At 46.6% G+C, this 22197-nt stretch overlaps 1 protein-coding gene and 1 pseudogene across 1 annotated transcript in view; both read left to right on the top strand.

Moving 5' to 3' along the window:
- The window catches only part of SHPRH (SNF2 histone linker PHD RING helicase), a 331612-nt gene that overhangs the window by 298191 nt on the left and 11224 nt on the right, over positions 1 to 22197 (top strand).
- LOC115467359 lies at positions 8606 to 20878 on the top strand (annotated as a pseudogene).

The following is a 22197-nucleotide window of genomic DNA, read 5'->3' as shown; positions in this document are numbered from 1 at the left end:
TAATGTATAATGACTAAATTCACCATAATTTGATATGACAATAGTGATTTCACATGTAAAATAAGGCACCACTTTTCATTAGTATTTGTAATTAACAGATGAAGTATCCTCACCACTTTCAGCAAAACTAGATGCAGATTGATGGCAAAACTGCTGGGCAATTATCCTAGTAAAGCGCTATTCAGTGACCATTAATGAATACTATAAGACATCATTTTGGCAGGTAATTAACTATGGGACCTATTTACTACAATGTGGTAAGATTTGCTTCTGCACTTGCCAGTCAGGTCCTAAGACCAGTTCAGTAAAGGTTTACCTGAGTGCACTTGTGCTTACATTATTGAGCAGAAGGCAAACTCTTGTCTGCTCAGCCTTTAGCTGTTTGCTTCTTGCGGGGTTTGCTTCTATTAAAGCCTCCCATCAAACCCCCTATGTTGTGATGAGATCTCAATGTGGCTTTAATCCAGCTGCTGAAAGCTTCTTTTGAGCTGCTCGATACCTGTCATCTGAAATACTACTACTACTACTTATTTCTATAGCGCTACAAGGCATATGCAGCGCTGTACACCATACACAAAAAGACAGTCCCTGCTCAAAGAGCTTACAATCTAGATACCCGACATGGAAGATTGTATTTTTGGTGCTGGTCAGTGAGCTCCAGGCTCTAGCAACTGATGTACCTTACATGAAGTTTTACAGCAACAGAGTGGTTTTGTGCATGCATCCTAAGTTACTTTGTCAGGATTCCATCTTAATCAGTCAATTGTTCTGCCAACCATTTTCACCAAACCACTTGCCCATTAGGTGAAAGAGCACTGCACACTCTGGACTGCAAGAGAGCTTTGGCCTTCTATCTGGAGTGGGCTAAAGCCCACCCAACTTTGTTTATTTTGACTCAAATAGGATAAGATCTGCATATTGCATTTCTTTTATTTATGCCCAGTCTGGATTGACTCTTGAGGATCATGTATGAACCATTATATCAGAGCATAGCTGCTTTGGTAGTCCACTTGAAATCATCCTCCATAGAGGAAATTTGCACAGCTGCCAAGTGGACTTCATTCCATATATTCACATCACTACTGTTTGGAACAGGACTCCACATGTGATTGTTTGGTCAGAAAGTCCTTCAGAATCTGGGGTCTAGAATCCATCACTACTTCCATGCCCTTTTTTTGTTTCTGCTCCTGGATACCTAATTAAAAAAAGGTAGCAGCAGCAAAATTCTCGTACATTATATGTTTGTTAGAATATTCCTAGGCCTCACGTGTTTCAGGCCTGGTTGTTATCCCTATTTTTGTTTAAGGCTGCCTGATATCTAGGGTGTTCCAAGGTTAAGAATATTTACATCTTGTTTGTTCTTGGAGAAAACAATTACTTACCTGTAGCAGATGTTTCCTGAGGACAGCAAAATAAATATTCTTACTCACCTGCCCACCTTCCCTTTAGAGTTGCGTTCTATCAGCTGTCCATTAGTGGTCCCTTGCAATGTCAACAGGCAGGAAGACATGAGCATGTTGGCGAGTTGCTTCCAAAACCTTCTGGAATATTTGTTGGGGAGCATACCCATGCAGACTCCATCAGATGACGTCACCCAAGAGTAAGAATATTCATCCTGCTGTCCTCGGAGAAAACGTGCTACTGTTAAGTAACTTTGTTTCTCCGAGGACAAGCAGGCTGAATATTATCACAGATGGGTCATCGTCCGCGACGGCCCAGGAGACTGGAACTTTTTAGAAAAAAACTGGAAGTCTGTAGAACGCTCTGTTGCGTGGGCTGAGCGCACCACGCATGCACGAACAGCTGCCCACGACGCGAGCGTGTCCCTTTAGTTTCTTTTGATCCGCGATCAGAGAATCACATATTCAGCTGCATTTTTCGAGCTCAGGAGTCCTGGTTAAACGTTTATTGTTTCCCCTTTATCTTTTTCAATTTCTTACTCATCAAAATAAAAATTAAAAAACCACGCCCCTCTTTCCCTTAATCTTTAGGTTTTCTTCATCTTTTTAAGCTTCCTTTCGTTTTCCGTCACGGCTGTCCTTAGGCTGCTCGACCAGGTCTTTTTTTCTCTTTTTTTTTTTTTTTGCCTTTTTATTTGGCACCATCGAGCCATTTAATTTCACAGCCGCTGTTTTCCCGCCCATGTCATCGAAGACTCCCAGCGGCTTCAAGCGTTGTACTCGCTGCAACCAGACCATCTCTAGCACCGACCCCAACGCATGGTGTCTACAGTGCCTTGGACCTGACCAGCTGCCAGCTGCCTGTAAGCTGTGCCTGTTGATGAAAAAACAGACCCAAGTGGCTGGGGAGGCTCAGCATGAGAAACGTTTTCCAGATCAGTCCAGTCCTTCGACGTCAACATCGGCGTCGACGTAGAGGGAAGCAGCGACACCGAGAGTCCAGGTAATGGCTGCCGAAAGACCTTCATGCGCTGGGAGCAGTGAGGCATCGAGTGGGTCTCCACCTATCTTGAGGCTTACTGCTATGCAGGCCCCCCGGGACCGACCTTCGTCGGACCCGGGCCTGAGGAGGCGTGAGGATTCCACGTCCTCCTCTTCAGTAATGAGGAGTCTCGATGACGGGCATCGAGCAAAAGCTAAGAAGCACCTTCATCGATCTCCTTCCATACACGGTACCGAGAGCTCCGTGGAGCCACGGGAGTCGGCACCCAAGAAGCGTCGGCGCCGGGAGGACCGCTCACCCTCCATTCAAGAGGTGCCGATGTGTTGGTCATCTGGTAGCCTGGTACCGGCTCTCGAGCCCCCTCAAATTCTGCAACTGACTCCTGCACCAGCCCCCCCAGCCTTTTCTGATGGAAGCTCTCGACGAGCGCATCAGGGCCCTTCTTCCAGAGCATCTGGAAGGCTTGCTTCGCCAGTCTGCCTCGGTGTCGGGGATGCTTGCACCTTCCATACCGACTGCGGAGGTGACATCTGGGCCATTACCTGTGAGGAGGTCCCCGTCCGGTGTCGGCTGCCACCCGGGTCGATTCCCCCTCGACGTCGGTGGAGGAAGCTTCGCCGGAGTCCAGACAGGGGTCGACTTCTCGACACCCCCCACGAGGTTGTCGATCCTCAACGTCGAGACAGGCTCAGGTTCGGGCTGCTCTTAGGGAGCTTTTGTCCAATACTGATGAGGAGCGCTCGTTGGAAGAGGAGGAGGACCCCAGATACTTTTCGGAGGAAGAGTCGTGTGGGCTTCCCTCTGATCCTACTCCGCCAATTGAGAGTAGAAGGTCTCCACCTGAGAGTCTCTCTTTTTCATCTTTTGTTCGGGAAATGTCTAAGGACATTCCATTCCCTACATTGAGGGAAATTGGTCATGCCCTCTTTCTAACCCAGTGGTCCCCAAAAAATCCGAGTCCCAGTACAGAGTCCATGGAGAGCCTGTAATGGTGAAGGCCCAACTTCCTCACGATTCCATGGTGGTGGACTCTGCTCTTAGAAGAGCCAATAGTACTAGAGACTATGCCTCGGCGCCCCCAGGCAGAGAGTCTAGGACCTTGGATTTTTTTGGGAGGAGAACGTATCAGGCCGCTATGCTCGCCGCCAAGATCCAAACATACCAGCTCTACACGAGCATCCACTTGCGGAACTCGGTGAGGCAACTGTCCAGTTTAGTTGAAGCACTTCCTCCGGAGCTTTTGCTGCCTTTTCACCAGGTGATCAGGCAGCAGAAGGCGTGTCGCAAAAGTTCAGGATGGTTTCCCTGGGCACCCTTCTTCCCATGATTCAGGAAAACGATTGGCTATGCTTTCTGGACTTAAAGAATGCCTATACCCACATCTCGATACTTACAGGAAGTATCTTCATTTTCGCTTGGAAACTCGGCACTTTCAGTACTGTGTGCTACCCTTTGGCCTTTCTTTTGCGCCCAGGGTCTTCACAAAGTGCTTGGCAGTTGTCGCAGCATCGCTACGCAGACTAGGAGTGCATGTGTTCCCTTATCTCGACGATTGGCTGGTGAAGACCTCGGAGGCAGGCGCTAGGGTCCATGCGGATGAGTATTCGACTGCTGGAGCTACTGGGGTTTGTAATCAATTATCCCAAGTCCCATCTTGTCCCTATACAGAAATTGGAGTTCATTGGAACCCTGTTGGACACATGGACGTCTCAAGCTTATCTTCCCCAGGCAAGGGCAGACAATCTCCTGGCCCTTGTGTCCATGGCTCGAGCGACTCAACAGATCACAGCTCAGCAGACATTGAGACTCTAGGACACATGGCCTCCACAGTTCATGTAACTCCCATGGCACGCCTATATGTGAGATAAGCTCAATGGACCGTGGCTTCTCAGTGGTGTTAGGCCACAGGGAATCTAGAGGATGTAATCCATCTCTCCACCGAGTTTTGCACATCTCTTCAGTGGTGGACCATTCGATCCAATTTGACCTTGGGATGTCCATTCCAGATTTCTCAGCCGCAAAACGTACTGACGACGGATGCATCCCTCCTGGGGTGGGAAGCTCATGTAGATGGAAAAGGATATTCAGATCAATCTCCTGGAATTACGAGCGATCTGGAACACTCTCGAGGCGTTCAGAGATCGGCTGTCCAACCAAATCATTTTAATTCAGACAGACAATCAGGTTGCGATGTATTACATCAACAAGCAGGTGGCACCGGATCTCACCTTCTGTGTCAGGAAGCCATCAGGATGTGGCTTTGGGCACACCATCACGGCATGCTTCTCCAGGCCACGTATCTGGCAGGTGTAAAAAACAGTCTGGCCGACAGATTGAGCAGGATTATGCAACCTCACGAGTGGTCCCTGAATGTCAAGGTAGTCCACCAGATCTTCCGAGAGTGAGGCACCCCCTCGATGGACCTTTTTGCCACTCAGTTCAATCACAAAGTCCCTCAATTCTGTTCCAGACTTCAGGCCCACCACAGACTAGCGTCAGATGCTTTTCTCCTTCATTGGGGGACAGGCCTTCTGTATGCGTATCCTCCCATACCTCTAGTAGGGAGACTCTGCTGAAACTCAAGCAAGACCACGGAACCATGATCCTGATTGCTCCTTTTTGGCCCCGTCAGATATGGTTTCTTCTTCTTCTGGAGTTGTCTTCTCATGAACCGTGGAGATTGGAGTGTTTTCCGACCCTCATCACCCAGAACGAGGGGTCGCTTCTACATCCCAACCTCCAGTCTCTTGCTCTCATGGCCTGGATGTTGAGAGCTTAGAAGCTGCCTCCTTGGGTCTTTCAGAGGGTGTCTTCCGAGTCTTGCTTGCTTCCAGGAATGATTCCACGAAAAAGTGTTATTCTTTCAAATGGAGGAGGTTTGCCGTCTGGTGTGACAGCAGAGCCCTAGATCCTTTTTCTTGTCCAACACAGACCCTGCTTGAATACCTTCTACACCTATCAGAGTCTGGTCTCAAGACCAACTCCATAAGGGTTCATCTTAGTGCAATTAGTGCTTATCATCAACATGTAGAAGGTCAGCCTATTTCTGGACAGCCTTTAGTGGTTCGCTTCATGAGAGGTGAAAGCTTCTTTTGAGCCACTGAATTCCTGCCATCCGAAGTACTTGACCTGGAAGGCTGTTACTTCAGCTCGTAGGGTCAGTGAGCTTCAGGCTCTAGTGATTCATGCTCCTTACCTTAAATTTCATCAAAACAGAGTAGTCCTCTGCACGCAGCCTAAGTTCTTGCCGAAGGTGGTGTCGAAGTTCCATCTGAACCAGTCAATTGTCTTGCCAACATTTTTCCCCGTCCTCATACCCGCCCTGGTGAAGACAAGTTGCACTCCTTGGACTATAAGAGAGCATTGGCCTTTTACGTGGACCGGACAAAGCCCTATCGACAGTCCGCCCAGTTGTTTGTTTCTTTTAATCCCAACAGGAAGGGAGTTGCCATCAGAAAACGCACCATCTCTAATTGGCTAACAGATTGCATTTCCTTCACTTACGCCCAAGCTAGGCTGACTCTGGAGGGTCATGTCATGGCTCAATGTTAGAGCCATGGCTGCGTCAGTGGCTCACTTGAAGTCAGCCTCCATTGAAGAGATTTCCAATGCTGCAACATGGTCATCTGTCCACACATTCACATCTCACTACTGCCTTCAGCAGGATACCCGACGCGACAGTCGGTTTGGGCAGTCGGTGCTGCAGAATTTGTTCGGGGTTTAGAATCCAACTCCACCTTCCTAGGCCCATTTCTGTTCCGTTCCATGCTGCACTCTCACTTAGTTGTCTTTTTAGGTCAATCTTTGTTATGTCCTTGCCGTTGTGAGGCCCAATTGACCAATGTTCTTTGTTTTGAGTGAGCCTGGGGGCTAGGGATACCCCATCTGTGATAATATTCAGCCTGCTTGTCCTCGGAGAAAATGAAGATACATACCTGTAGCAGGTGTTCTCAGAGGACAGCATAAGTACATAAGTACATAAGTAGTGCCATACTGGGAAAGACCAAAGGTCCATCTAGCCCAGCATCCTGTCACCGACAGTGGCCAATCCAGGTCAAGGGCACCTGGCACGCTCCCCAAACGTAAAAACATTCCAGACAAGTTATACCTAAAAATGCGGAATTTTTCCAAGTCCATTTAATAGCGATCTATGGACTTGTCCTTTAGGAATCTATCTAACCCCTTTTTAAACTCCGTCAAGCTAACCGCCCGTACCACGTTCTCCGGCAACGAATTCCAGAGTCTAATTACACGTTGGGTGAAGAAAAAGTTTCTCCGATTCGTTTTAAATTTACCACACTGTAGCTTCAACTCATGCCCTCTAGTCCTAGTATTTTTGGATAGCGTGAACAGTCGCTTCACATCCACCCGATCCATTCCACTCATTATTTTATACACTTCTATCATATCTCCCCTCAGCCGTCTCTTCTCCAAGCTGAAAAGCCCTAGCCTTCTCAGCCTCTCTTCATAGGAAAGTCGTCCCATCCCCACTATCATTTTCGTCGCCCTTCGCTGTACCTTTTCCAATTCTACTATATCTTTTTTGAGATACGGAGACCAGGCTGAATATTCTCACAATCCCTCCGTCCTCCCCTTGGAGTTGTCCTAGTTTTCAACTTTGCTTTTTATACAACTGAAGGGACATGCTCGCGTCGCAGGCAAGAAGCCGTTCGCACATGCGTGGTGTGCTCAGCCCGCGCGACAGAGCGTTCTACAAACTTCTAGTTTTTTCTAAAAAGTTCCGATCTCCTGGGCCGTCGCGGACGACGACCCATCTGTGAGAATGTTCAGCCTGCAGCCCTCGGAGAATACCTGCTACAGGGGGTATTCATTTTTCCAGGTATGCATACATCCTAATTTTAAAAAAACAGCAATAAGAAATTATAATTTGCACTTTATCGCACTAAAGGAACTGTAAGACAGTGGTAGATCATGTCTGTATTAAGTTACCAGTTTTACCAGATCCCTGTAATACAGTGGTGCCTCCTTACTCAAATCAGTTTCTTTTACACTTTTCTACAAACCTGTGATCCAGGCAAACTGCCTAACCTACTATTAGTCATTTTTGTAGCGCTACTAGACTTATGCAGCGCTGTACACATTAAATGCAGGTACTTTGCCCCTAGAGGGCTCACAATCTAAGTTTTTGTACCTGGGGCAATGGAAGGTTAAGTGGCTTGCCCAAGGACACAAGGAGCTGCTGTGGGAATGGAACCCAGGTTGCCAGGATCAAAGCCTGCTGCACTAACCAAACAAAATTTCCTTCTGCTTAGAAGGAACTGAACTATAGCATACCCATAGGTCCTCCCCATAACCGGTATCCACTATGCTTTTAATTCTATTACCTATTACACAGTTATGCCTTGAATATAGGCCCGGTCCAGCTGACCATTTCAGCTTTTCCAACAAAAAGGGATCATCCTTCTTCTCCAGGCCACTACTATATCACGTAATAAACAAAAGAAAGAGGGGGGGTAATGTGATTCTGCCAAACTAGCAGGGCACCCCAGGGAGTAACTCTGGGCTGATCTCTCATTATCTTCTGTTATCGGGCTACTTTGCTCACTGTTTGGAACTGATTTCCACAGTTATCAATCTGTTATCTGTGCAGTCAGCCTCCAATCAGGTGATGTTCATGGGTTATGCCGAGCAAGGGCTCAAAACATCTCTGAGCAACTTCACATACAAGCTCATCCAAAATGGCTACGGAGAGTCCTAAAATGTGGTAACATTGGATGAGGCTTCTGTGCTGGAACTTTAAAAACACCTTACAGCTGTCATGGAGGACAGATTGTCCCAGATTCAAACTGCTGTACAGGAAATTAAAGATGGTTTGATTTCCATAATCAGCGATTCTTGCAGGTTGAAGAGCACATTGTCCACCAGGAGACTCAAACCTCAGGCATGGAGGTTAGTAGTGCTGTCCAATTCGTGATTCGAATCGATTCATCGATTCATTTTTGGCAAATTTTTAAAATTTAAAAATCGATTTTTTAGTAACTCACTTTTAGCCGCTTCCTCTGTCTCCAGCCACCTTCCTGCCTTCCTCTGCATCTTCTGTCTTCTTCGCGCAGGATGCGTGTCCCGCCCCTGTGTGTTATAATATTAGCATGTGGGCCTCACTATTTCAATTAAGTTAAATTGAATCAAAAAATCAATTTTTTTGAAAGAATCTAATCGTACCAAATTGAAAATTTTTTGAATGAATCAGACAACACTAGAGGTTAGGTTCCGCGAGTTGGATCAGCAAAATCAACAACTGCAAGAGAGAGTGGAAGACCATGAAAATCGGAATCGCAGAAATAACCTGCGATTGGTGGACCTTCCAAAGCCTAAGGAAGGTTGGGAACTCCGAGAGTGGTTAGAGTCTGAGCTGCCCATTACTTTGGGGTTAAACAAAAGCCCTAATACATTCCTTATCAAGAGGGCACACCACGTGGGCCAGCTCTGGAAGGAAGATCGCTGCCCTTGCCCTGTGATTTTTAGGCTTCTGAATGTACCTGTGTAAATATAGGGAATTACAATCCCTAATTTATGAGAACACAAAACTTTTACTGTTTCAAGATTTTGCTGCAGCAGTGGTGGTGAAGAGAAAGGCTATGGCGCCCTACTTCACGGACCTTTATAAAAGGTGCTTCAGGGTGACTCTTCAGTACTCTGCCCAAGTGTGTTTCATTGATCATGGCAAGGTTGTGCAGTTTGAGAACCCCAAAGATCTAGAGGCCTTTATTCAACTTTTCCCAGCGTGTGAGCCACACGCTGATTGTCTTGAGTGGTATTTTGGGATTTATTAGGGGTGAAAGTGGACTTGGGGTCACGCTTCTGCATGCTGGCAGGTGGAGTTACATGTCTGGGGGTATGTCAGCTTTGCTTTGACTTGACCTGGTAATTCAGCAACAACTGAATCATGGTGTCATGTGACTTTGTCATGGAGGCCAGCCAAGTGGATCTGGTTATGCCCCTTGTCTCAGGCCGGTGTCAGTCACCGCTGCTAGAAGAGGTCTTCTGGGCCCTGGTTTTTGGTTCTTTACATGGTTGGCCTGTGTTTTCAATTCCATCAGCCTGTACCTGTCTGTTTTTGTTTTTTGTTTTTTTTTTCTTTGCAAGGAACTTGTGGAAGACACCTTTTGGGACATATTTGTTCTTTTTGTTGGACTATGTGAGCATTCATCTAGGAGCATTCACTTACTTTGCAACTTTATATGTTAGAGAGAGACTGAAGCCCTGGGAAAACTTTTTGTGAGATTTAGTAGATGCATGTAAATCAGGGGAGGGCGTTGGGAATTTTACTATTGTGAGTATGTTGGCTGTGTGGGATTTAGTTGGTTTGGCTGGGTGTGTCTGGAGTTCATGGGGGTGTGTAGGGTGGGGATGTTGGAGAGTGCATGTGATGTGTTAATGTAGGATTTGGCAGTTGGTGTTGTGGTGCTGCTGCTGAGCATGGGTGGGGCCTTCTCAGATGGAATACATCAATCATTTTTTATGTTTCTGCTCTTTCTTCATTGGGACTATGGTTAACTTGACTACAGCTACTTTAAATGTTGATTGGTTTAATTCACCTATAAAAAGAACAAAGGTTTTGTCTTTGCTGCAGAAGGCTGGGGTGGATATTGCATGTTTGCACAGCTCTACAATAGTGGAGCAGTTCAAGAGCAGCTGGGTAGGGAAGGTGCGTTACTCCTCTTTCAGTGGGCATCAAAGGGGAGTTGCCATTCCAATTCATAAGCAGCTTCCCTTTCATATCCATAAAGCGATTCAGGATAGGAAGAGGCATTATGCTATTCTTTTGGGAGAACTGTGAGGACAGCGCTTTCTACTGTGTTCTGTGTTTATTTATTTATTTTTGAGAACGTTTATATCCCACATAATCCGAACATAGCAGGCTCTATGTGGCTAACGATATTTAAAGAAATAACATCATACTAGTGCAAGGTCGGGACAGAGAATAAGGATCAACTTGGGGAGGGGGGGGAAACAACGAGGGACAGCAGGAAGTTAAGTTACTGCGGAGTAAGTTTTATCATAGAGATAAGTCTTGAGGAATTTCTTAAACAAAGTGTGGTCGGTAGTCTCTTTTAATGATGATGGTAGAGCATTCCAGTAACGAGGACTCACAAAGCAAAAAGAGGCGGCGAACAGCAATTTGTATCTTAGATTACTACAGTTAGGATAGTGGAGATTTAGATAAGTGCGAGACGCAGTGGCGTTCCTAGGGGCGCTGACACCCGGGGCGGATTGCCGATGCGCCTCGCCCCCCCGGGTGCAGCGCCCCCCCCCCCCCCGGAACAGCGCGACCCCCCCCCCCCCCCCCGGTGAAAGACCCTCCCGGGTGCACGCCGCTGGGGGGGGGGGGGGTGCCGCGCACCTGTCGGCTCTTCGTTTCCATGCTCCCTCTGCCCCTGACAGGAAGTAACCTGTTCCGGGGCAGAGGGAGCATGAAAACGAAGAGCCGACAGGCGCGCAGCACCCCCCCCCCCCCCCCCCAGCAGCGTGCACCCCGGGCGGACCGCCCCCACCGCCCCCCCCCCCCCCCTTGGTACGCCACTGGCGAGACGGCTTTATGGAATTTCTTGGAGGGAGATCAGTCAGGCTGAACATATAAACTGGAGCAACCCCGTAAACGATCTTGTGGGTGAGAGCACAGACTTTGAATTGGATACGCTCTTTTATCGGAGCCAGTGGAGCTTCTCTCTTAGAGGTTTTGCTGCTTCAAACCGAGATTACCAAATAGTAATCTTGCCGCCGTGTTTTGCGCCATCTGGAGTTTCTTAAGGGTGTGTTCTTTGCATCCGGTGTAAATCCCATTGCAGTAGTCAAACCGAGATTTACCAAATAGTAATCTTGCCGCCGTGTTTTGCGCCATCTGGAGTTTCTTAAGGGTGTGTTCTTTGCATCCGGTGTAAATCCCATTGCAGTAGTCAAAATGGCTCAACACTAGAGAGTGGAGTAGAGTCCGGAAAAGGTCAAATGGAAGGAACTGCTTCATACGTTTTAGTGAGCGCATGGAGAGGAAACTTCTTTTCGTAATAGCTGATACCTGAAGGTCGAGGGACAGGTGGGAATCCTAACATCTACAATCACAAGTTTTTCTCTGATTTAGTGGGCCAATTGGCTAATTATCTGGATTATATACATCTAATTGGAGGGGATTTCAATATTACAGCTAATCCTCTGGTGGACTGTAAGCAACCCCAAAACTGCAGGTAAAGATCATAGTGGGAAGTGGTGAATTTTCTTATTCAACAGCTTGGGGTTGTAGCTATGTGGCATACTCTGCACCTGGATGAATCACACTTCACCTTTTATTGTCACACTCACAATGTTTGCCTAGATTATGTACTGTTTAAATGCCATGTGCTTTCAGATCATGCACCAGTCATAGCGACGTTAACTTTCTTGAGCAAGACCCAGGATTTTGTCTGGAAGCTTCCCTCTCATTTGTACCAGAACCCAAACTTTCACACATCGTAGGGCGAAGTGGCAGCACTAGGAGGCTACTAACCCCCATGAGGATATAGGCCTGGTAGTGTATTGGGAGGCCTCCAAGGCAGTGCTCAGGGGTCACATTGTAGTTTATCAGACCCCCTTATGAGAGGAGAAATTACTTTCTCTTACTAGGGAGTACCAAGATTTGAAGTGAGTACATGTATCCCACATAGGTCCCTACTCTCTGAAAAATTAGTGACGCTTCGTAAAGAGATTGATAATATACTGCAGCAGTGGGCTAAACAAAACTTTTTCTTTCAGAGATACAACCTATATATTTTTTAAGGGGGGGGACTGGGAAACTCCTTGCAAATTTGGTGAGACCCCACCTTAAATGACAGATGATCACCAGTATTAGAGATGCGCAGGGCATGAGACATGTAGATATCTCCCAGATTTTTTGTCAGTTTGTCTCCGTTTATGAAAAATTATATAGCCAGGGGACAATGTATAAGGCTGTTAGGACCTCTTTTTTTGAAGGACCTACTGCTTCCTCAGTTTAGTGATTTTCAGGTACAGGCTTTGGGCAGACCCATAACTCCAGTGGAACTTCAGGTGGCCGTTAAGCATCTCAAAATGACCAAGGCACCTGGGCCTGATTGGCCAGGTCCGGAGTATTACAAAATTCTTAGTGATTTAATCACCCCACATTTGGAAAACATGTGCAATGGGCTGTTGGGAGATCAAGCTGCGAAGCGTTTGAATTTAGCTCATATCACTCTTCTCCCTAAACCAGGGAAGGATCAGAAACAACCAGGATCCTATTGGCCCGTTTCTCTGCTTAACCAAGACATCAATTTGCTGGTGGTGGTGTTAGCAATCTAGCTAAATAAGTACCTCCCGTTGGTCATACATACAGATCAGGTGAGCTTTGGCCCCGGGTGTTATACTTCTATGAATTTGTGCAAGGTTATGATAGCCCTACTTGAGGATCAGGTTAAGGATAATCAGGGAGTTATTGCCAGCCTTGATATTGAAAAGGCCTTTGATGGTGTGCTTTGGCCTCATCTTTTTGGGGTTTTAGATAAATTTGGTAGCAGGGGAATTTTGTGTGGTGAATCCATGCCCTGTATATTAAGCCGCAAGCCCAGTTAATCATCAATGGGAAGTTGTCTCACCCCCTTGTCTTGTTACGGGGAACATGCTAGGGCTGTCCATTATCCTCCCTTCTGTTTCTTCTAGCCTTGGAGCCTCAGGCAGCTAGGATAAGGCAGGCTGATGATATACAGGGCATCTGGATTGGGCATTATGAAGTCAGACTGAGCATCTTTGCATGCTTTTGTATGTGAGCCAAGCACCTGAAATTTTTGAAACGTTTTTGAGTTTAGTCCATTAATTTGGTACTTTCTCGGGTCTCCGAGTCAATTGTCACAAATCAGATGTACTCCCTCTGAAGAGGAGTGAGACAGAACCCTGGCACCGGAAGCTCCCAATCAAATCTGTTACACATAATTTGAAATATTTGGGAATATTCTTGATCCCTCCTTCTTGGTAATGTACCAACGAAATATTGTAAACACTATTGAGAAAGTCAGAACCTTGTGTTTGAAGTAACATGTCCTCCCTCTCTCAATAGGTCAAGTGGCTCTCTTGCAGATGATCATGATTCCTAAATTGCTCTATCCCCTCACCCCCCCAAGCTTAACCTGTTTGGGTGAAGAGGATGGAGGAAGTGTCATTGCGAGCTTTAGTTCAGAAATTTAGTTGGAAAAGTGGGGTGTCGAGGATCGGGTATGCCAAGCTCATATTGGACATATAATAAGGGGGAGTCAATTTTCCACATTTGTGCATTTACAGTGTCACTGCGTTGCTCCGTTGGATTCATGAGATGACTACTGGGGTTCAGAAAGTATTTCCCTTAGATTTGTAAGATCCTGGAGCTGCCCATATACTCCTGTTAATCTTATACATCAAGGCCCACAATGCTCTGGAGATTTTAAATGCAAAGCACCCTTTTGGAGGCCATTCCATCTCACTTGGAGGTGGTGGCAACTGAAACAAGGGCGCACTCTAAGGCATCACCTTTTTAAGTCTGGTGGGTAGCTGAGTTTGTTGCCTGGGATATGGCCTCCTTTTTACAGATTTGGGAGAGGAAGGGATGCTGTGCCTTTTTACAGCTGGATTCGGAGGAGTGAAAGGTTTTCCCTTCCTTCACACAGTTTTTGCAGTAGTGGGACATTCCAAAATCTCACATGTGGGCGTATTTCTAAGCTCGTCACTAGTATGATAGTCTGGTCCAGTGATATGGAGAGAGCTGGGCGGTTACTACTCTGGATCTTGAGTTTGCTACTATGCGCCTCTGTTAACAAACTTTCCACAAGGGGTAAGCTGGTGAAGAGGGCGTTTGATGGGCGGGATATTATTAGATTATTGGAGGCGTGGAAACACGACTTAGCTCAGGACTTTGATGAACCTCAATTCCTAGAACATTTTGATGACACCTTTTCTTTGCTGAAATTGGCAGAATTTTAGGAAACCCAGTACAAAATTTTGCATAGGCCCTAAATCACAAGAGAGCAGGGTGCAGCATTGAAACTTTGCATTAAGTGTAAAATTCATGTGGGATTGCTGCTTTATTCCTTTCTGGACTGCCCTAAACTTATGTTGTGGTTTTCAGCCCTCACGTCCTTAGAAAAGGCAATACAGCAGGAGGTCTCTTGGGATTATAGTACGTTATTGTTGGGGCATTAACAAGGTCTTATAGATCAACATTTCCTTGCCGACTTGCAAATTTTTGAGTATAGCCCTCGTATTGCTTGAGAAGGTCATCCAGTGGAGACTTGATGCCAGAGGATGAGGGAAATAGCGTCCCATGAACTTAGGAAGAAGCATGGGAAGAAGAGGACCCCAGAGTGCCTCAGATACAGGCAGCATTATAAGGATCGGGTATCAGAGTAATTATTGGCTTTCCTCCTGTTGTCCTGGTGGTAGGCATCACACTCTAGTTGCGAATTACTTACGTTTTGTGTGAGGGGGGTTGGCAGAGTGGAAGGATGGGTGTAGTGTGTAGGAATGAGTGATTTCTCAGTGTGCATGGTGGGCGTGGCTAGGGGTAATTGGGTAGGAGGCTTATTATCTAACACAGGGTGGCACAAAGTGTTATTGTTGTTCGCTTTTATCTTCTGGATGTCTTTTTTTCTCTTATTGGTTCTACTGTTGTGCACCTCATGTTTCACAAATGAAAATTAAAAAAAAAAAAAAGAGAGAGAGACAATGTTTATCTTCACAAGGAGAGCCCCATGCTTACCTTAAGTCCACCTAGTTCCAGTTCGAATACACTTCAAGGTGCCCTATCCTGACGCTTTCCAATTTCATGACTCGTGGCATCTAACATTTTCCAAGGACAAGCAGGATAGCAAGTCCTCACATCACAGGATGACATCACCAATGGGAGCCCACGGATGAACCTTCTACAGCTTAGAATACACTCAGAGCTTTTGAGGCACTCTAGTTCGCATGAGTGCCACTTTCTGCCTGCTGCTGTCATGTGAAATCATCTCGGTCTTCATCTTTTCTCCAAGCCAGTCAGACTAGCCTCAGGATGACATTTTCTATACAAATTTTGTACTTTTTATACAGTTTTTTTTCTCACGTTCTGTTGCTGTCCTGCAGTACATTTTAGTGTTAGCGCCTTAGGTTTTTCAGTCATTTTCAAGTTTCCTTTATTTTTTTGCATCACCTGGTGTAGGCCTTGCTGAAAACCATGGGCTCTTAGTTAAAGTACTTATTTTTAAAATCGAGTCACTTGATTTTACAGCGACTAGTTTTCTAAACAAGGTGTCCCAGAAAAATAACCCTCAGTTGGTTTAAAAAGTGCACCCAGTGTAACAAGATCATGTCCATTATGGATACCCATAACTGCTGTCTGCAATGCCTGGGGCCTGACCATGCTGTCTCTCATCTTAAATTATGTTAAGAGATGTCCAAAATAGGACTTCATGATCAAGAGAAGCAGAGCAAATGTATTTTTGGCACTGGAGTTCAGTCCATTGACTCTGGTTTTGGAAACATAAGTCTCCATGAGTCCCAAAACTGCAGCAGACACCAGGGATGCATTGGCTTTGAGAGTGCACCATTCACCATCAACACTGAGCATTGATAGAGGCCATCATTACTGATCATCATCTTGCTTCCTACCCAAAGAAGAGGAAGGATTCATCTTCATCTTTGATGCTAAGGGCTCATGATACCAAATGCAGTGTGGAGACTGGGAAATATCAACTTTACAGCTTTTCAGAGCGTGGTGCTGAGAGTACTGAGGCACCAAGGTTACCGGTATCCTTAAAGCATCTCTGATGTGATGTCCAGGATATGTATGTAATTCCATAGAGAATCTTTTTGAGATAAAGTTCAAGAGTGTCCCAAGCATTAAAGGCCCACATGAAGAGTGTAGCCTTCAGCTCTTTCTTAAAATGTTCTATGTCAGTTCAGTGGCAAGTCTGTACCATTTTTAAGGATTGGGAATGGAAAAAGCACCAGAAATTGTTTCAGCAAAATTTTGTTTACCTAAGGATGGGATAGATGCTGGGTGCCCTCAGAGCTTAACACTCTACTCAGCCTTGTGTGTAGTTCTGCTTTACATAGTGTTACCAACAGATCAATCCATACTTGTGGGTTATGCCCGTCTACCACAGAGGCGTGGCTACAGGTGGGCCTGAATGGGCCCAGGCCCTCCCAGTTTTGTTTCAGGCCCACCCAGAAGCATACATCCCCCCCAGCCAAAACATCCCATCTCTTCCTTCCTTCCAACCTCCTGATTGTCCAGCGCAGCACCTCTTCCCTTCCCTCCCCTTGTTTATAGCGCCAGCATCGGGCCGAGGGGCAGGACAGTCTCTCTTGCTCTCGGGCAGCCAGTTCTCAGGGTTGGGGGAGGGGGGACAAGAAAGCTTTATTTTGTTTTTTTTGTTTGTTTGTTTTATTATAGCATTTAAATCCTTGTTTTGTTTTTTTAATTTGTTTTGACGAGGTTTACGTCTCCCTTCCGTTGGCGAGTGTGCATGTGTGACTGAGTGAGCATGTGGAGGGAATCAGGGTAAACCAGAGGGGACGATGGGTATCGAGATCCCGGATTTCGCACAGGTTAACGGACTTGTTGCAGGGCTACACGGTGGAGGTGCTGCGCCAGCGACCCGCAGACCTGGTGGACTTTGCTATTCAGTATTTCACGCGTCTGAAGGAGAACCGGGAGCACGATGGCGCAGGGGGAGGCCTCAAAACTCTTACGGAGGGGGTGAACTTCGATTCCGAGCCCATGCAGACAGAATCCAACGGCGATGGAGAAGAAAGGGACGAGGACGACGATTCCGGCTTTGAACCACCAGTTATCAACAGATTCAGCAGAAGAGTTTCAGTTTGTGCTGAAGCCTTTAACCCAGATGAAGAGGAGGGAGAGACAGAACCAGGGTGGTTCATCCAAAAACAGATGAGCAACGATGCAGACTTCAGGATGCCTGTAAAGATATTCTTCTTTTCAAAAACCTTGATCAGGAGCAGCTCTCTCAGGTTCTGGATGCCATGTTTGAGCACACAGTAAAACCTTAGGAACAAGTCATTGATGAGGGAGATGATGAAATTGAAAGAGGATTGTATGATATTTATGTAACTAGAGATAATCAGACCCACTGTGTTGGCTGTTATGATAATCGTAGAAGTTTTGAAGAGCTGGCTTTGGTGTACAACATTCCAAGAGCCTCTGCTACTATTGCCACAACAGAAGGGGCCCTTTGGGGACTGGATCGAGTGACATTCATGGAGGAGAGGAGCTGGTTGGGTTGGGGTCAGAGAGGAGAGGGACACACTGATGTGAGGGAAGGAGAAATGGATCCTAGAGAGGTATACAGAAACAGAAGGGAGATGGGCATTGGGTGGGAGCATGGGGACAGGGACACAGGTGAGATGCTGTATTGGGATGGCATATGGGCACAGAGGGGCAATGCCCAACACGGGGTGGGGAGGGAAATATGGGAATAGAGAAAGAGTGGTTAATGGGTGGGGAGATAACGGGAATAGAGATACAATGGACACAGAGGGGAGATACCAGACAAGGGGGAGAAGAGGAACACAGAAGGGAGATGCTGGGCATGGGGTACATAGGTGCAGAAAGGAATGATGATGGATGTGGGGATATGAACACAGGGGAGATGCTGGACAAGGAAATGTGTGGACACAGAGATGGAAGATAGATGGTGACATGGAGGCGGAAGAAATGTCAGATGGACAGGAAAGACAGAGGGCAGCAGAAACCAGAGACTGGGACCAATATGATTTGAAAAATAAAATGACCAGACAACAAGAAGGTACAAAAAATTATTTTCTATTTTGTGATTAGAATATGCCAGATTTTGGTATATGTCAGATATGGCTGGGGCCCAGGGAAGGAATCTGGGAGAGGACCCCAAAGCCCATTACCAGGCTGCACCTTCTTCAGCTTCTGGCAGGCTTGGGGCTCTCTCTGGCTAGAGAGCCAAGCACAATTGCCTTAGTTGCACCTCCCCCCCCCCCCCCCCCCCCCAAACACCATCTCTGGCATGTGCTATCTTTATAATTTGCACAGGAGGAAATTCCTTTCTTGTTTCTCTAATGTTGTACTACATGCAAGGTCTGGCTTCTTGGGGTTTCAGTTTAATTTATATTTATAGAGTTTGTGTATTTGGCATTTGTTTTGTGTGTGTGTGTGACCCCGAGGTATTCTGTCACCATGAAGATTCTATGTAGCATTCTGTAGTCATTTGGCTTGTTCAGTTTTCTCGATAGATGTATCGCTATTTTAGGGTTCCACTGTGATATTTAGGGCACTACCTTTTCATAGGTAGGATCCTTGTTTTGGAAGTTAGTGCTGGCATGGTAGATTTGCTCTAGATTCTGACTGACTTTTTGTTTATAGATTTTTTTAAATTACTTTGCAATATGTCTATTATTGACATTACCAAAATGTCTTTGTATGGTGAGCTTTATAGGGAAATGTCCTTGCTCTGCTCTGCATCCATTGTTGGTGGAAGGCCAGGAGGTTCTCTGGATGCGGAATGTATTTGGCTTCAAAACCATGTGTGTGTTGGAGGACTGTGTCTCAATGATGGCTGAAGAATAGTGTAGTCTCTTGTACTTCCCTTAGCTCTCAACAGGCCACTGAAGCCTCCACTGATACCCTCATTGAAGTAATTGGAAGTGAGGTAGAGGTAGAGCATGGGGTGGGGTACGGACAAAGCATGGGTTCATTAGGTGACTTTTTTTTTCTCTTTCAAAAAGTTGGCAACTCTAGTGCCCATCCATCCAACCTGTTGGCCCACCCAAAAATTGCCTTCTGGCTACGCCACTGGTCTACCAACAGGTGGAGCGAGAGGACTCAGAATTAAGTTGTGCCATAAGAAATAGTGTTCCACTATCCCAATTCAGTATTCCTCTGTCTTAGGGTTACCATATTTGCCTTGATAAAAAAAGAGAACACCCCTCACACCCCCGCCACACCTCTGCACAGTAGTGTCACCTTGACCTCCCCAAGAAAGCCAGATTCCCTCCCTCTCCCCCCATGTATGTCCCCTCCCCAATCTTTTTCCAGCCTCCCTCCACGCACCCTTTTTTATAGCTCACTCCATCCACATCCCGTCCCATACCTTATCGTGCCTGGTGGTATAGGTGGCCTCTTTGGGCAGGAAGTTTCATCCTAGCCTCTAAAGTCTCCAAACTGCACTCTCAAATTAATTGTATTCTGCATCTTCTAAGCCCATGAGTCTGGAATTACTTGTGGGTTCTGGAGTTGATGACTGCAACCTTGGATATTGTATCCTGGTGAAGGGCACACATGGAGCCGCTCCAGTTCTCTCTATGGAGCTGCTGGTCCCCTGTTAAGAATGCAGTGCTCGTCTTCACTGAATGTGTTAGGCATATAGTTGCATGGCTTAGTGTCTTCAGTAAGTTTGAGTCAGGGAGTTTATCTGGCAACCCCAGAGTGGTAAGTAGCAAACTTGAATGTCTTTTAGATTGGTAAGCCCATTGCCTTCATCTCTCTACTCTGGGGAGATGGTCCCCTTCAGGAGGGTCTTGGCTGATAAATCATCTTGAGCTTTGGGCTCTAGTAGAGTTTGCCTCAGCTCCTCTTCATCAGCATCTCTAGGCCAATATAACCGCAGTATTATGCATCAACAGACTTTGAGGAACTCAAAGGGCTACCTTAGCATTATAAGCCTGCCTTCTTCTCCTTTAGCTGAGAGTTATCTTCAGGCAGGGGTGTGTGCTGGTAAATTTTTAACAGGCTCTCTCTCTCCGGACGTAGCCAGCTCTGCAGTTGGAAGGGCCAGGGGTGGGCCGGGTGGGGGGGGTGCAACACTGCCTCTCTCTCCTCCCTCCCTTCATGCGGGCACACTAGGCATACCTTTGCTGGCAACCAATAAATGGACTGCCACCACTCCCAATGTCTTGCTCTGAGCAGCATGCTGAAACTTCTCACGCATGCTGGAGAAGTCCTAGCCTGCTGCTCAGAGCTGGAAACAAGGATCTGGGAGCAGCAGCAGTCTATTTACTTGGCTGGCAGGGTTCAGCATCCCCACCAGCAAAGTAAAGAGAATTCAGCAGGGGGCCCAAGCCCACATTTTGGGAGCCAGTTGTTAAAGTAGCCATGGAGGGCCCTACTTTAACAACCGGCTCCCAAAATTCTTAAAAACTTAACAACCGGCTCTTGCGAGCCTGTGAGAGCCTGCTCCAGCACACCACTGTCTTCAGGTGCTGTTGGAGGCGCACAAAGAGGGAGAATTGCATACACTGGCCAATTATCTCAATAGGAATTCCTTAGACCCAAGGAAATGGGAATTTTTTGATTGTTTTTTCTCATGACTTTGTGGCAGGAACTTCCTCGCTTGGGCCACACAGCCACACAAAACAATGCTATGCTTCTCACATTCTTCAGCTGAAAGAAGAGTTCTCAGGTGTTGCATGCTGTCCTTTAGCCATGGCCACCTGTCTCCCTGATGTACGTGTTCTGTCTGACTGCTGTTAGGCAAGTCTTCACGGGACTGCTCTTAATCTAGGCCATGTGATTCTGACCCAGGAGGCTGTGATGTGCAGGCCTTATTTTGCTTCTGATATGCTTCAAGCTCTCCAGAACTGTCTCTTTAAATAATTTTTAAAAATAAGGCTACTTTCAAGGTCCTCACATTTACATCAGGTTTTTTTCTTCTCCCTTCTGTCGGATTATTGGATCTTTGAGCTGTTCTTGTAGGGATTTCTTCTTTGCTTTCTCAGAAGCAGAAATTTTGAATCTAATGGTTCCCTCCTTCCTCCGTAAGGTGACTTCTCCTTTTAATGTCAATCTCCCCGTACTCTGACTTCCTTTCCTAAGGAGGAGGGCAGAACATCCTAGCCTGTTCTCCAGTAACGTGTCCTCTACAAAGTACTGTTGAGGTACCTGGAGTTCACTATTGAATTTCAGAGATTTTGCCTTCTCCTTGTGCTCTCTGTAGACCCCAGGCAGGGTCTTTCAGCTTCACAGACTTCAATAGGTCGTTTGATGGATGAAGTCATTTCCTCAGCATTTATTTGAGCAGGTGAGCTTTCGTGAGCTTTGGCTTTCAGCTTTTAATGTGCACTCTTCCTCTTGGTAGAATCTAAAGCCATTCCCTTGGTTGGGATTTTTAGATCTGCTACTTAGTCTATTCATACCTTTTCTAAGCTTTACAGATTGGTCCTTATGGTCAGAAGGGATTTGAGTTTGAAACTTCTGTTCTTCTAACAGAGGTTTCAGGTTTCCTCTCTACTTGAGAATTGCTTTGGTACATCCCACAAGTCTGGATTGATCTTTTGGTGACACTAAGGAAGGAGAAATTAGTTCTTACTTGCTAATTTTCTTTCCTTTAGTTCCAACAGATCTATCCAGAAGCCCGCCTTTCTCTTCAGTGTTTCTAGTTCAGTTTCTGTATGATGGTTGAAGTCTCTTCTCTCTGATGTGCAACCAGTTTCTACTGTTGTGCTACATTGTTCTCAACGAGAAAGGAGCAGTGGCGTAGCAAGGGGGGGCAGAGGGGGCGGTCCGCCCCGGGTGTCAGCACAAGGGGGGGGTGCTCCGCTGCTTCCAGGCACCCCCCCCCCCCCCCCCACCCAAAACCCCCCCCATGGGCATCTCGTAGAACCCTTCTCCTCCTTCCTTCCCGCCCCCGGCAGCCCCCCCCCTCCCCTCCCCCCCCCCCCCCCCTCCGTATCATAACCTTTTACTTCCCATAGTGGCAGCGACGTCAGTTACTTATGAAGAAGGCACTGCAGGCTCCCTTCTGGCTTCAGCTTCTCCCTTCGCTCTTCACACAGTGAGTGTCCCGCCTTCGC

The sequence above is a fragment of the Microcaecilia unicolor genome, chromosome 3 (assembly GCF_901765095.1).
Source record: "Microcaecilia unicolor chromosome 3, aMicUni1.1, whole genome shotgun sequence".
Classification (NCBI taxonomy): Eukaryota; Metazoa; Chordata; class Amphibia; order Gymnophiona; family Siphonopidae; genus Microcaecilia; species Microcaecilia unicolor.
This window is presented reverse-complemented; position numbering and strand designations above follow the sequence as displayed.